At 53.7% G+C, this 15,515-nt stretch overlaps 1 protein-coding gene across 3 annotated transcripts in view; it reads right to left on the reverse strand.

Annotated features, from left to right (window-relative positions):
• The window catches only part of ACTN1 (actinin alpha 1), a 96,422-nt gene that overhangs the window by 79,593 nt on the left and 1,314 nt on the right, over positions 1-15,515 (reverse strand). The gene's annotated exons all lie outside the window — the stretch shown is intronic.

The following is a 15,515-nucleotide window of genomic DNA, read 5'->3' on the forward strand; positions in this document are numbered from 1 at the left end:
GTTTCTCCCACCTCGCACCAGTCCCGTGACGCAGCTAAGCCTACACAAAAGACAGATTATGAAAGGTCTACCTTGCAGTGGGCAGAGATGCTCTCCCACCCCCAGACCGCACCTGGAGCACCCAGGCCAGAAAGCTGAGCTAAGGGACCCTTCACCAATCCCAAATAAGGCTCCCTCCCCTCCACAGGCATCAGGCTACCCACATGGCCACACCCAAGCAGGCATTTCCAGAGTAAGAGTACAGGCAGGGCCCAAAACACAGAGCACCACTGGATCCATAAGGGAAACTCATTCACCTGGCCCCACCCACACCCTGCCTAGAGGGTGGGAACAAATTCCTGAAAGCTGAGGACACGGTAGACTTCTGAAGATAAGAGTCTCTGTGTGTTGGCAGAATAGTTCAGTTCAGGGCCAGGCTGGGAAGCCCAGGAATCAACCTCAAGATCACCTCTAGAAGTGCTTGGCTCTACCAACCCCCATCAAGAGGGCAGAAACATGGAATGCTGGCATTGCCCAGACCTCCTCCATGTGATGACACAGGTAAGCCATCTACAACACGGCCCTCCCACCGTGCTCTAACCCAGCCCCCTCATGTTGCAGGTGAGGCTCCCGCGTGGCTTGTCCAGCACCACACAGGGCCCGGTATGTCCTGCACGCCTGTTCTCCGTGTTCCCAGGCCATAGAACAGGGTCCTCCATGGCACTCCCAAGCTCTCCGAACCGACAGTCCAAAAAGAATGGCTTTTCCACACCTGCTCCTTTCCTAAACGCCACCCACCAGGGTCCCCACAGAAAGGGAGGCAGGTGGACCAAGGTCCTGCTGGACTCCACATGCTGGTGAACGGGAGGCTCTGAAGCTTCTGTCGGGTTCTACCGCCCCCCTCCCCCAGGCTGCTGTGGCCAAGGACAGCAGGCTGCTGACATCCTCTGCCTGAGAGAGAACCCTGAGGGCTGGGGCTGGAAGGAGGTTTTACTTCCTTGGAGGCCCCCAAACCCATACAAGAAAACCAGAAACTCCCTAAGATTTTCTGAAGTAGGGGACCTAGCCAAATGCGACCAGGGCAGGGAGCAGAGGGATGTGTCAGCATGGCCAGGACCTCAGCAGAGGAATCCGAAGTTGGCCACTGGCCACAGGAGGAAAACACACAGCTGGACTGCCTAAGAGGGAGCTGGGGGGGCGGGGGGGTGGAGTGCACAGATTCCAGGCCGACCAGCATTCAGACACCCTGAGAGGGGGTGCAGAGCAGCGTAGCAGGGCCTGAAGTCATCCTAGTCTCAGACCCCACCTCCAGCTGATGCTTCCCTGGCCTCTGGCCTTCTCCAGACTCCAGGCCACATACCTCTGATACTGGGGAGCCAGGAGGGCTCTGCTCTGGGCCCTAGATTCAGCCCCTACTGCTGTGCCCCTTGGTGACCTGGGCTTTTGCCACCCTGCCACACCCCCTCCCAAGGCACCCACTGTGACCACTCAGCACATCTAATACTTGCTGAGCACCTACCCTGTGCCAGCAGGGGTCTCCCGAGGAGTTACCCCGCTCACGGTGCAGGAGCGAATCTCCCTCCCCAGGCCTGGGCCACCCAAATCGAGAAAGAATGCAGCTTCTCCTTATTTTAGGGAGAGGGGGAGGAGGCACTAGGTGGTATCAGCAAAGTCACTATCTTTGTCAGGACCTCCACAGCAGACTGCAAAAGTAGCCCCATTCTTCACCCCTGCCTGTGTCTAGCTCCTTTGCTAGTAAATTTGAGGTGCCTGCTCGCTTGTTAAAAATGCAAATTCTCAGGCTCCGTCCCAGAAAAACACAAACCCTGACAATGGCATCCAGCATCTGCATCTTACCAAGCCTCCTGGGTGATTCTGGAGCCACCCTTCCACACTTCCAGGCTCTGGGATGAGGTGACGTGAGTCTGTCTAGATCACAGAGGCATAGCCTCCAGGAGGCCCAGATGACAAACCCCCTGGGGGGGGGGGGTTCCTGAGACTTCCCCCCAGGCCCATGTCCAATCATCCAAGGAGCCCCAAGTCATTCATAGATCAGTGATCTCCCGAGAATTCTCCAAATGTCCTCAGAGCCAAGCGTTTCACAACAATGCCCAAAGCGAGGGTGATGAGGGCTGCCAACACGCCTGTCCCTTCCAGCTCCGCCCCCCCGCCCCGCCCATCCTCTGCCCAGGCGCTAAGTGGGCGAGGCAAGTGCTGAGGGGCCAAGAGCCAGCGAGAAGAAAAGGCCAGAGCCAGGAAACCAGGCCAGGGGCACGGAGACATAACTGGAATCCCACTGGCCACCCCTGGGGCCCGGCCAAGAAGGGCTCAGATGTGGCTCCCCACCTCGGCCTCTTCCCAAACCTTACATGCAGAGGACAACTAACTTCCCAATGCTGCAAGATGCCAGTGTGAGACATAAAATGCAAACTCATTTAGAAGCACTCCCAGATCCACAGTAGCTTTCTGTCACTGCGCATCTGCTTCATCAAGAAGCCATAAAAACCACAACTGCTACTCTGGGAGGAGAAAAACTGGCAAAGCAGCGAGTCCCTAAGAAGCTGACTCTTGGAGGCCCCGGGAAAGGAGGGTGGCGGGCAAGGGTGCAGATGGCCCCCAGGAAATGGGAGCCGGGTGCCCAAACACATGTGGGAGGAAAGGAAAGAGGAAACTGAGGCTAGCGCGCAGTTGCCCTTCCTCCTCAAATACCAGGAGTCTTTGAACCCGGGAAGGGGGGGGCGGGGGGCAGGGGGCAGAGCAGCAGGTGTAATACCGAGAGCAACCTGCAGAGGCAGGAAACCCAGCTTCTGGTCTTGCCTCCAACTGGAAGCCCCCGTGCCACCAGGCCAAGTCCCTCGGGTCCTTCAGCCCCTCCAGGCCTCCACCGTGGTCTCCCCCATGAAACGGGGTAGGGTAGCGGGCCAGGCCAATCTCAACAGCTCCAGGGCACAGGAAAGGCATGAGCAGAAAGGACAGCATGCACACACGGTGCCGTTGGCTGTGCCACCACTTAAAATACAGACGACTACACAGGCAGGGACTGCACAACACAACACACCCTGAGGACAGAAAGCACAGAGCACCAGACCGCGGTACTTCCAGGGAGGATGGGAACAGCACGGGAGACGGGCACCCCAGCACCTCACCTCTACCAGTAACACAGGTGGTCTTTGCACACCGGCCTAGAAAAACCTAGAAATACCAGCTGGAACTGTCTGGGCCTTTCAAGGCCTTTCTAAATTTCTTTACCTCCAGCTAAGTCATCTCATAAGGGCGCTCTAAATCAATGAGGGGTGCCTGGCAAATAAGTGAAGCGTCTACCTTTGGCTTGGGTTACGATCCCAGGGTGCTGGGATGAAGCCCTGAACTGGGCTCCCTGATCAGATAGATAAATAAGTAAGTAAAAAAATAAATAAATAAAATCTTTTTAAAAAGACTAAATGAATTACTATCTGGGAAACACTTGACCATGCCTGGCCCACAGCTCCCTACTGGGCTGGTGCACGCGGGGCGGGGTAATGCTTGGCTCCACGTTCCCAGACCAATTCCCTGGGCCTGGGCCTCCTGAACCAGCAGCTCGCACAGAAGGGGAATCAGGGACAGGTCCCCAAGCCTGGCACCCCTGTGCCCCACTGCAGCCTTCCTGCTTGTGGCAGCAGCCCACACAGGCCCAGTGGACGGACACCCCAGTGCAGCATTCCTTATTTTTTTTTTTTTAATTTTTAGTTATGTACAATGAACCTCTAAATTAAGTACTGTTTAACTGAAGCAAAAACAATAGCTTTCACAGAGACTCAAGTTTGGGGAAACGTCGAAATTAAAAGAAGGCCTTGGGGTTTCATGCCTGCAAAGATGCCTCCAAACAGTCCCAGCCAGGATCCAGGATGAAGGGCAGGAAACCAGGGGTCTGGCCCCGCTTCCCCTGCTCCGGGAAAGCAGGACTCAAGAGCCGCCGCCTCCATCTCCCGGCTCCCAGAGCCAAGTCTGGAAAAGTACTTCAGGTTCCTGGAAAGAAAGGCCTTTCCGAAATATCAGGAACTCCACTGGAAATTGCCATTATATATGACCAGGAGGATGTCTGTGGGAGGCACTCCTCTGCCAAAGTCAAGACAGCGGCCAAAATCAACACAGGGGCTTCTGAGAGCCAGAGAGACACACACATGTACCTGCATTCACACGTGTGCACGGCCTGCACACCCAAGACAGACATGGAGGCCTCGTGCCCTCTTCCCACTGCAGACCACAGACTGGGGGGTGGTGGGGATCCTGTTTTCCTGGCGTTGGGACTGAGAAGAAGTGAAAGCCTCACTTCTCTCCCTCCTCAAACCCGAAGCTGTGACGGTGGAGAGTCCCACATCGAACACAAGGAGAGAAGACAGAATCCGACGACACCAAGCCCCCACCCACACGCAGGGCTCACGGCTTGCCCTCCAAGACGGAAAGCCAAGTTCCATTCGGAGGCCTGCACGAAGGAGGCCACCCACCCTGATGTACCCACCCCTCCTGGTGTTTCACCTACAGAGGTCTTGAAAATAGAGCTCAGCACCTTCCATTCTGTTCCCGCCCGTTTCTAATCAGCTTTACAGATGGCTTTTAAAAAAATAAATCTTCGGGCCCATAAAAATGCTCCCGTGTGGGCCCTGCCCTGGCCTGTGTCTGCGCTCTGACCGGGCCCCTGGTACCAACCAGCATGCAACAGGTAAACCAAGGCAGAGAGGAGACAGCTTGTCACTGGTTCCCTCCCCCACGCCCCCTGGCCGCTTTTCCACCACCCACTGAACCACTTGGGGCCTCTGATTTACACCCTGAGCTGAAAGTGGAGGTCACGAAGGGCACTGTCCTCCCCGCCCCCCAGGGTTGTCCCCTGCCCTGGCCTGCAGCACTGAAAAGCCTGAACTCACTCCAGCCTGAGCACCCTAACTTTCCCTCCCCAGCTTTCTTAGCAATCTCACAGTTTAAACAAGAACCTCCAGCTTTGGGTTCCATTTAAAATCAAAATAAACAGTGAGCCTAGGCTCCCTGGTTCAAAGCCCGTTCCCCTGGTGACCAAACAAAGGGAAAGACAACCGAGCAGGTGAGGCTCAGGGAAGCACAGCAACAGAGGAGGGACAGGGTTGAGTCCTGAAGCAGGGAAGCCAGTTCCCAAAAGCCAGGGTCAGCTCTACAGAGGCCACCGGGGACAGAGGGGGCCCTTCAGGCTCAGGGGACCTCAGTCTACTCCTGTTAGTTACTCCTTCTACTCAGAATCGTGGAGAAATAGAATCAGAATGCTCTCCTAGGGCACCTGGGTGGCTCAGTGGGTTAAGCCTCTGCCTTCAGCTCAGGTCATAATCTCAGGGTCCTGGGATAGAGCCCCACATTGGGCTCTCTGCTCAGCGGGGATCCTGCTTCCCCCTCTCTCTCTGCCTGCCTCTCTGCCTACTTGTGATCTCTATCAAATAAATAAATAAAATCTTTAAAAGAAAAAAAAAAAAGAATGCTCTCCTACCTTTTCAATCAAGAAAAATAACTTCGGGTCGGCCCTGCTCACCTGACTTAGCCTCTCACACCCTTCAGTCAAAGACTTGGATTCAAAACCAACTCAGCCCATGTTCAAGCTGAAAGAGAGACCCTGGCAGTCATTTAACCTTTCTGAACCTTACTTGCCCTCTGTATAGAAAGGGAGTAAGACCTCACAAGTTTGCTCATCATGATTAATGAAGAGAAAACCACGTGTGAAAGCTCAAATGTTAAAAATCATGAATCACGGGGCACCTGGCTGGTTCAGTGAGTAGAGCGTGCAACTCTCAGGGTCATGAATTCGAACCACCTACTGGGGACAGAGTTTACTTTAAAAACAAAAAAAGGGGGGCGCCTGGGTGGCTCAGTGGGTTAAAGCCTCTGCCTTCAGCTCAGGTCATGATCCGAGGGTCATGGGATCGAGCCCCGCATCGGGCTCTCTGCTCAGTGGGGAGCCTGCTTCCCCTCTCTCTCTGCCTCCCTCTCTGTCTACTTGTGATTTCTGTCTCAAATAAATAAATGAAATCTTTAAAAAAAAAAAAAAAAGGGAGGCACCTGGTGGCTTAGTGGGTTAAGTCTGTGCCTTCAGCTCCAGTCATGATCTCAGGGTCCTGGGATCGAGCCCCATATCCAGCTCTCTGCTCAGTGGGGTACCTGCTTCCCCCACCCCGCCCCCACCCTCTACACCTGCTTCTCTGCTTACTTGTAATCTCTCTGTCATAAATAAATAAAATCTTTAAAAAAATTTTTAAAAAACCCACAAATCCTGGGGCACCTGGTGGCTCAGTCAGTTAAGCATCTGACTTGGTTTCAGCTCAGGTCATGATGTCAGGGTCATGAAATCAAGCCCCACGTCTGGCTCCACACTCACTGGGGAGTCGGCTTGATACTCTCCCTGCCTCTCTCTCAGCTCCTCCCACTCCTGTGCTCGCTCTCTCTGTGTCTCTCAAATAAATAAATCTTTAAAAAAAAAAAAAAAAAAGCCCCAACCATGAATCCTATAATGAGTGCTTGATTATAAACGATCTTTAGCTGTTCCTTACGATCTCATTTACACAAGCCTTATCTCTCAAAACATAAACTACAGAATACCAAAAGGTACTTGTCGGTACTTATGGTTAAGAATTGAGTTCCAAGGTCGATCTGCCTGGGCTCATTCATAACCTGGCTTACTGGCTGGTTGAGCTTGGAAAAGATACTGAACCTCTCTGAGCCTCAGTTTCCCTGTCTGCAACAAGGAAAATAACAGTACCTTCCTCCAAGGGTTGACAGATTGAGGTAATTCAAACCATACAACCCTCAAATAGTGTAACAATCAGTCATTTTACCCTTCTGGAGAACCAAGATATTCTTAATAAATACTGGTGGGCTCATATGAAGCAGAAAATGCTCCTTTCCAGCCTTCCCTTTCCCATCTTCTCTTCCCTCCCCAGGAGGTAGACACTGTTTACATAACCTCCCAGGTCTCGGGCTTGGGAAATACTTTAAACCAAAAGGTTCCCCCTTAAAGACCAAGGGCAGGGCGCCTGGGTGGCTCAGTGGGTTAAGCCTCTGCCTTCAGCTTAGGTCATGATCCCAGGGTCCTGGGATCAAGCCCCGCATCAGGCTCTCTGCTTGGCAGGGAGCCTGCTTCCTCCTCTCTCTGCCTGCCTCTCTGCCTACTTGTGCTCTCTGTCTGTCACATAAATAAATAAAATATTTTTTAAAAAAAATAAAGACCAAGGGCATCAGCACCTTCCTTCCCAGGCCCTTCTCACTCTGCAGCTGGCGAGCATGTTACTTTCTCTCTCCCGGCTTGGGATTTTCATCTGTCAGGAGTGATCATCCCACGTCTCCCTTCCAAGGCTGCCGTGGATGCTAAACGGAGAGAACATGTCTAACATGCAAGCCACATGCAAGAGGCGTTTCTCTGTGTCCCCCACCCTGCAGGCCTGGAGAGGACCCCACAGCCTCTCAATGAAGAGCAGACCCCAGCCCCAAAGTAGCCAGCTACAGCCAAGGACCAAGCAGGCAGTTTCCAGGGTAACAGCATCCTCTGCATTTACTCCCGATTTCCATCCCCGGCTGCTTTTGATTCTCTTCCCGCCTCTGTAGTGGGCTAAGTCACCTCTTCCCACTATTGCTAAGCAACCCTGAGAGCGTGCAGCTGCCTCCTGGGGGAGGACCCTGGCCCCCGCTTCCCAGGACTCCGGCCCTGGGGAAAGCTGCCCCCCGTGGACACTCCTACCCCACCCCACCCCATTAACCCTGGGGATGGCAGAAGGTGGGAAGCACTCCCAGCCAGCAGGGTTTAGAAGAGCAGGTGTGGTGGGACTTGGCCTTGGGGAAATGAGGAGAGCCAACCCCTCCCTCCCCACCCCAGCCTTCTACTTGCCTGTGCTTATGTGTGATCTATTCTTAAGCAGTTTCCAAGCACAGGGTCACATCAAGCTTTTTATGAAAGATGCCCCTCTTGATTATTTTCCTCTTCTGTGGCTCTCCCACTCAGTCCCCATGAACCTGGATCTCTGACCTCAGAGTAAACAGTGAGCAATAGAGAACAAGTAGACACAAAGGAGGAAGAGGGGCCAGGAGACAGAGAGCACCAGAAACTCCTGAGAGGCCGCTGAGCTCCGGAGGTGGGAAGAAGGCAATTGTCACTTTCTCCTCTGTATCACTTAGCATGTTCTCAGGCTTTTTAAATGAAGACACAATCATACCATACAAGTCACCCATCTGAGCGGGTTCTAGAAGTTCTGCTTATATAGTATATTTATATATATTTAGACTGTATTTACATACATTTAGTGTATACATATTTTGAGCAAGTTTTAGTATATTTAGTATATGGTTTTTCATGTATGCACAAGGTTGTACCACCATCACCACTATCTAATTCCAGAATGTTTTCATCTCTGTCTGTCTCTGGTCAGATGTTCCCAGATAACACAAGCATTTCTTTGATAAGCAGCCAAGTGGTGAGGAGGCAAACAGGGGAGCCACACTGTCCAACCTGGGTTCCAGACCCTCCTCTGACCGGCTGTGTGATCTTGGAAAATTACGCTGCTGCTCTGAGCCAGCTCTCTCATCTGTAACATGGGGATAAAGTGCCCGCCTCATGGGACCAGATGTGCTAATTCAACACAGGGTCCCCAACACAGAGCCTGATCCTTGGCCTGTACTCAGGTGGGGGGAGCCACTATAAATATGATAAGAAAAAAGCTGGTTGGTTTTTTTTTTTTTTTTAAGTACAGTTCTACTCCCAGCTCTGGTCTGGGAAGAGGACTGTGCCCAGGCTGTTGGGGACTGCCACTGTTTTTGCTTATTTGTCTGGGAGGGCTGAATGGGGCACACGTTGGGGGGCGGGGTATGTTGGGGTCATCATGGTCACCCACGTGGCTTTGGGGCCGATGCATCACTCTACCAGACTCTTGAGGTGCCTAATGTGCTGAGAACCTGCCAGATAATCCCAGGCAGGACATGGGAGCAGGGGTTAGGGCAGACAAAGCAGCAACGAAAGCACCTGACCAGGCCTCTCTGTAAAAATTTACCCCCTACCCACTGAGAAGGAAGATTTCTGGGAGTTTGGACTTGATGCCTACCTAGCCTGGGACCCAGTGAGAAATCCTGATGAGGTGGGGTGGGGGGATGCCTCGCTGGTTCAGTTAGTGGAACATGAGACTCTTGATCTTGGGGTTGTGAGTTCAAGCCCCATGCTGGGTATAGAGATTACTTAAAAATCTATTAAAAAAAAAAAAAGAGGAGGTGGGCTTCCAGGCTGGCTCTGAGCACCGATTTTCTGGGTCTCCTGCCCCCACCACTCCCAAGGCCTCTTGCCTCCAGCAGGACCAGGTCTGGGCAATTAGTGCTTAGCAGGACACTGGTACCTCAGCAGTGAGACCCCCCTGGGGCTGAATCAGGAGTCTGAGTGGGCTGACCCAGTGTGGCCAGGACTTAGGAACCAGGCTAAGGGTTCTCCTCCGCCTACAGCCTCTTGGCCATGACCTCTCCACGGACTAATCTGTCCAAACCAGCCAGTGGGATCTGAAGCCTCTCCAGTGTCGTTGGTGAGTAACCGAGACCAGGTCCCTAGGCCCCGGCAGAGATGTGTGCCCACTGAGCGTACTCAGTAGGGATTAAAACAAGGCTGGGGGGAAGGCGCCCTGAGACCACAGGCCTTTGGCTGCACACCCGCATCGTAGGAAAAGCCTCGGTGCGTTACATGTGGAGGCAGCTCAGGTCAGGTGAACTGTCTGGAACGGTCCCCATGATGCTTGCACAGGTGAGTGGTACCAAGAGCCTGGTCTCTCAGAAAGGTGAGAGGTCAGGTCGGGAGTAAGAACGAGGAGGGAGAACAATGGGAGCAGGTGCTGGCCGGTGAGCTGAAGCAGCTGAGACACGCCTGCCCTCTGGTCTGTCCTTCCACACTTCTCCTGGCTCCCTCCTGCCGGCCCTCGTTTACACACACACACACACACACACACACACACACACACACACACAGCCCAACTGCCAAGAAAAGGGGGGTGGGGCTTCCCAGCAGAATCTTCCAACGCTGCCAGTCCTTCAGGAAGCAGCTCAATGGCCCCAGCTCTTCCCCTTCTGCACCAGCGCAGACAGGGAGCAGGGCTGGCTCCTGCCCCACAGCAAGCCAACACCACACCTCTGGCCCTCTGGGGCGCTGCCTGGTGTGAGGTTCTAGCCTTCTGCTTCCCTCTCCACCTAAACCAGGATGTGCACGACCCCAGGCGGGTGGAGCGCAGGACACATAACCCGGATTCAGCCAATGCTCGCTGCTGACGGATTCCGCCAGGGGAATTCGCTGATGTTCTTACACTAAGAAGGGACTAGAAGGTAGCGGGGCAGAGAGACCCCTGGCTCTTCTCTAGAGACACACAGCAGCAGATCTCAGGGCTCAGGCTCAGGCTGTTTTAGAAGCACAGAAGGCACCAGGCTTCTTGGGACAAGTCCTCAAGCCAGGCTTATAGTTTGGAGCCACTGGCCAGGTGCCCAGCTCTGGGCCTTCCTAGAGGAGAGGAGAGGCCCAAATCCCAACCACCACCAGCAAACTACAGGATGCCCATTTGGTTTGACCTCCTCACACCTAGAATTGCCTGCAAGGAAGGGCCCATGGGTCCAGGCCTCCCCCACCCGCACCCCCACTGCAGGGAGCATAGCCTTGGCAGCGCCCCCTCAAGAAGTCAGCTTCAGGAAATTGGTGCCTGGGGGCCTATCACTCCTACAAGCCCGACTCCAGTGACCAACAGCCCCCCAGGATCTCATCACTCCTCAAAACTGGGCAATGTGGTTCTCAGTGAGCTCCGGGCCTTCTCGCATCCGTCCTAGGGAAGCCTAGGTGACAGCCACAGCCAGCTGTGCAGCCCCAAGGCTCCACGCCCCCGTCCAGTGTTCTTTCGGGTTTTGGCGATCACTGGCAAACCATGGGGCACGTGTTCTCAGAGCACCCACAAGAGACAGGTTTGGGAGGGAAAGCGGCTGTAACCAGTCCTAGAGCAAAGCATGGCTGGCAGGTTGCCCGGAGGTGTGGGCAGGGCCTCAAGAATGCCCTCAGCTACTTGACCGTGGGGCCTGAAGACACTCCAAGCCGTATCCGGAGGACTTCATGCTTTGGGATCATTTTACCTGTCCTGTAACAAACTGACAGAGCTTTCAGGAGCTTCACATTCATCTCTCCATCCTGGATACCCAAAAGGTAAGTCAAGGGTAGGCAAAGATTCTATACCACTCGACAGTGAAGGGACAGAGCAACCAGAAAGGTCCAGTGACACAGAATGAGCCAGAGTCCACTTCAAGGCCCAAGGTCAACAAAGACACAGCTTTGCATACTCCAAGCCCCATAGGAGTCGGCTGCTTCTAAGATGGGTTTATATGCTACACCTTATCTCCAAGAATATGTGGGAAAGGCCACAGAAACTCTGGCTCCTCAAGAGTTAACATGTATTTACTGAGCACTCACTGTTACGTGCTATGCTAAATTCCCTACACACCTTACTTGGTTTAAACCTCCACTCAACTCTTATCGGGCAGGAATGATTAATTTCCTCATTTCCCTACTGGCATCATCAGGCACAGAGCAGGCAGGTGACTCACTGAAGGTCACACAGGAAGTCCATGGAGGGGGGCCAAGATGTGAACCCAGAGTGCCCAGAGCACGTCTATCTGCAGAGGCTGGAGCCAGGATATAGCCCCAAGATGGGGCTGCTTGTCTGGAATGTAAAGTATCCCATCTCTGGCCCTACCTCCCATCCCGGAGTTGGGAGCCCTGCCTGGTACTATGTTTCCCGACACCTTGCCCTGTATTAGGCACCAGGGACCAGCAAAGAACACAAGAAGCTGGGTCGTGCGGCCATGGCCACAGGCACCGACTGAGGTAGGCAGGAATGCAGAACAGTGAGGGGCAGGAGGACTGAATTGAGTCAGTTCTCTCCTCCTGCACATTTTTTTTTTTAAGATTTTATTTATTTATTTGACAGAGATCACAAGTAGGCAGAGAGGAAGGCAGAGAGAGGAGAGAAGGAGGCTCCCTGCCGAGAGGAGGAAGCAGGCTCCCTGCCGAGCAGAGAGCCCGATTCGGGGCTCAATCCCAGGACCCTGGGATCATGACCAGAGCCGAAGGCAGAGGCTTTAACCCACTGAGCCACCCAGGCGCCCCTCCTCCTGCACATTTTACTTCTACTGGGCATCACTCTGGTTTTTGCAGCCCTAATCTTCAAGGCAAACGGATGTCCTGTAAACCCCTCCATAGCAGGCCTCCCCCTGGACCAGTGGCCTTGGCCAGCTCGTACAATGGTCCTGCAGGCCAGCAGGGAGTGTAAACAAGGGGCCCATCTTCCTGAGACCAGGCACGATGTGGGTGCAGAATGGGTGCAGACTCGGGACGTGGGCCTTCATTCACCTGCCAAGTGAACGCCTATTTCAACACCATTAGTTCAACAAACATTGACTAAGCTGCATGTAAAAATAAAATAAATAAATAAATTTTTAAAAAACCCAGGACTGGCACCTGTGGGAATATCCATTAAACCTGAGCCTCCAGGATTCAAAAGACAAGAGAGCAGAGCGAATAAAACTTAACAGCTGGAAACTGCCATTTTACAAATCTTTGTCAACCCAGCAGGTGGGGATATTAGCTCCTTTTTATACATAAGGAACTGGAGGCTGAGCGGTTAAGTAACTCGCCCAAGGTCACAAGTCTGTCAAGTGGAGAGCCAGGGTGCTACTCAGAGTCCATGCTGTCTCCAGCTGGCCTGGTATCCGGCAGACACACATAGGAGGGTGTGTGCAAGACACACATGAGCCAAGAAACCGGGGCTATCATCACCTGGCAAAGATGGGGCGTTCAGACCTGCTCCCTTCAAAAAGGCAGCTTCAGAGCTCAGCCTTGAAGGTCAGGAAGATGAGGAAGGCCAGCCTACTCCCTAAGCCATGCATTTTGTGTCTAGAGTCAGGGAGGCCAGCTCCGTGAACTCTGCACAGAAGCATTCTTTGAAGCCGGGCCAAGCCACAGCCCACCGATGCACAGACTTCTACCTGCCTCTGCCTAGGCCTCCCCAGTCACCAGGGAAGTACTTCCTGCCGCATCATTCCATCAGAGGCCTGTCAGAGCCCCCGAGGCCTTGGCGGGGCAGGACGGGACAGGAATGCGGCCCATTTACGGAGGAGGAAACAGATCGGAAGCACCTGTCGGGAGCTTTCGAGCTTTTGCTCGGGCTGAAAAGCCCCAGCACTTGGAATGGGGACTGCCTGCCAGGGTAGGTGCTCCCAAAATATTTGCTGAATAGTAGCTCAGAGAAACTATGCCCGAAGTCTCTCCAACTGTTGTAACTGCACCACAGCCAAAAGCAGAGCCTTCTGCCTCCCACCCAGAAGCCTTCGTATCCCACCACACTGTGGCCTCCCACCCACCCGCTCGCTCTCATCCTCCTGCCTCCATCCAGAATAGCCGGCCTCCTCTGTCCACTAGTCTGCTCTGATCCCCCTCATCCCTCACCTCCCACGCTCAGCAGGGAGGCTGTCGAAACACCCAGGTTGGGGCGCCTGGGGTGGCACAGTTGGTGAAGCATCCAACTCTTGGTTCTGGCTCAGGTCGTGATCTCAGGGTCATGAGATCGAGCCCAGGCACAGTGCTCAGCTCAGTCTGCTTGAGAGCACGCTCTCACCCTAGCCCTCTGCCCCTCTCACTTGGGCATTCTCTCCCTCAAATAAATAAACACATCTTAAAAAAAAAAAAAAAAAGCAACAAGTTACTTTAGGTCTGATCTCCCATGTAATACCACTTCCTTATATCCCCACCACCCCACCGAGAACTAGGTGAAATTTTCAGACAAGAAAATGAGGCCCACATCAAGATTACAGAATTCACGGAGGGGGGAAAAAAACCCTTGGATTTTCAAAGTCAGGCCCAGAGCCTATCCCACACCCCCACTCCCTCCATCAAGCCTGCCAAAGCACATGTTGGCTTCCCTTGGTCCAGAGATCTTCACAGACTCTAGACACCAAGCTCAACTTTCTTGCCTTCCTCACTACCCAGGGACAAGTGAGGGGAAGCTTCCTGCCCCTAAGATGGCTGCATTCCAGCTCCCTCCCCCCATGCACCAGTTAGGACTCTGGACTGCTTACTACCCTCTCTGTGCATTTCCTCAGCCTCAGGTGTGTCAGGCTACCATCTACCAATGTCAGCTCTTCAACCACCAAGTTTACCCCCTAGATCGCCAAATTTCTCAGAGGACCCTGTTCCACCTGGCTACGCAGAGGCCCGAGACACACCCATCAGCACCCACGTCAGAGTTTCATGAGTCTATATATGTATATACAGAGAAAGAGACAGAGACAATATAATTTTTCTCCCCAATTATATTTAATACACTCATTTGATAATACACAATACTATACACGGGTCCAGTGACCAACACTGGGCAGACAAGAGTTTCTGCCCTCCCAGGAACTTCATTCCACAGTCCTGTCACTTGTGCCACAACGAGGCATATAGTAGGTGTTCCGTAAACAGGGATGTTTCCTCTACTCCCCATGGAAGATCCCAAGACATCCACCGCCCTAATCCCACCTCCCCCTATCCAACTTAAAATCTAGTCTCAAGAAGGCCTCATCCTGAAATTTTAAAAAGCCCCTACCCTTGCCCCCATGAGAATCTCCAAATTACCCACTCCATTCACAGCTCCACCAACAGCCCAACTGTGCCAAGAAATAAGCCTGGTGAGTGGGGGGCTGTCACAGCCTCTCCCCCAGATCCACCCCCCCTCCAAGACCCTGAGAGGGTGGGGGCAACAGGAAGAGGGGGAGGATGTTTAAGCAACTGTCACAGTGCAAGTAAGTCAGCTCCAACCCAGAGACCTTCTGCGGTTGCCCTATAGGGCCGGGCCAGCAGAAGCCCACGCCTGGGTCTCAGGTCGCAGTCTTTGAGGAAGCCCTTTGTGCGTGTGTTTTAAATTACCTCTGCTTGTCTGATGAAGTGAGTAAAAGGGCCCCGATTCAGGGCTTAGGATTCCTGAGTGAGCTAATACAGGATGCCTTTGGCTGGAAAAAAAAAAACTTCAGTCGGCTCCCTAAACTCCCCCCCTTTTAAGTTTAAAAAAGGGAATGAATGTTACCATTTTTGGACATGAGCGTTCTCCCTCAAGCCCAGCCCTAACCGCACTATCCAAAGGGACGCGCCATCCTGTCCCCCCCCATTCCCAGATCAGCGGGGGGTGGAGGGGGGAGATGAAACGAGGAGGGACCGGATGGGAGCGGACGGGGGGGGGGGGGGGGGGGGGCGGCGAGGGAGAGGGGGAGGAGGGTGTTCAGGGTACGTGGCCGCCTGGGGCAAGAGCTCACAGCACAGGCAGGAAGCAGAGGCAGGGTTGGGGCGCCCTCCCCTCCCGCTCCACAAGAGGGGTTTCGGACCTCTTCCTGCCACCGGCCACTGTGCCCGGGTCCCATCGCCAGCTCCGAGCCAGCCCCTGTGACGGCGTGCGCACCCAGCACACCTCATCTGGGATGCCTGGAGATGGTGGCTAAGCAGGGATTCCCCAATGACT

Source organism: Mustela erminea, chromosome 5, assembly GCF_009829155.1.
Source record: "Mustela erminea isolate mMusErm1 chromosome 5, mMusErm1.Pri, whole genome shotgun sequence".
NCBI classification, from domain to species: Eukaryota; Metazoa; Chordata; class Mammalia; order Carnivora; family Mustelidae; genus Mustela; species Mustela erminea.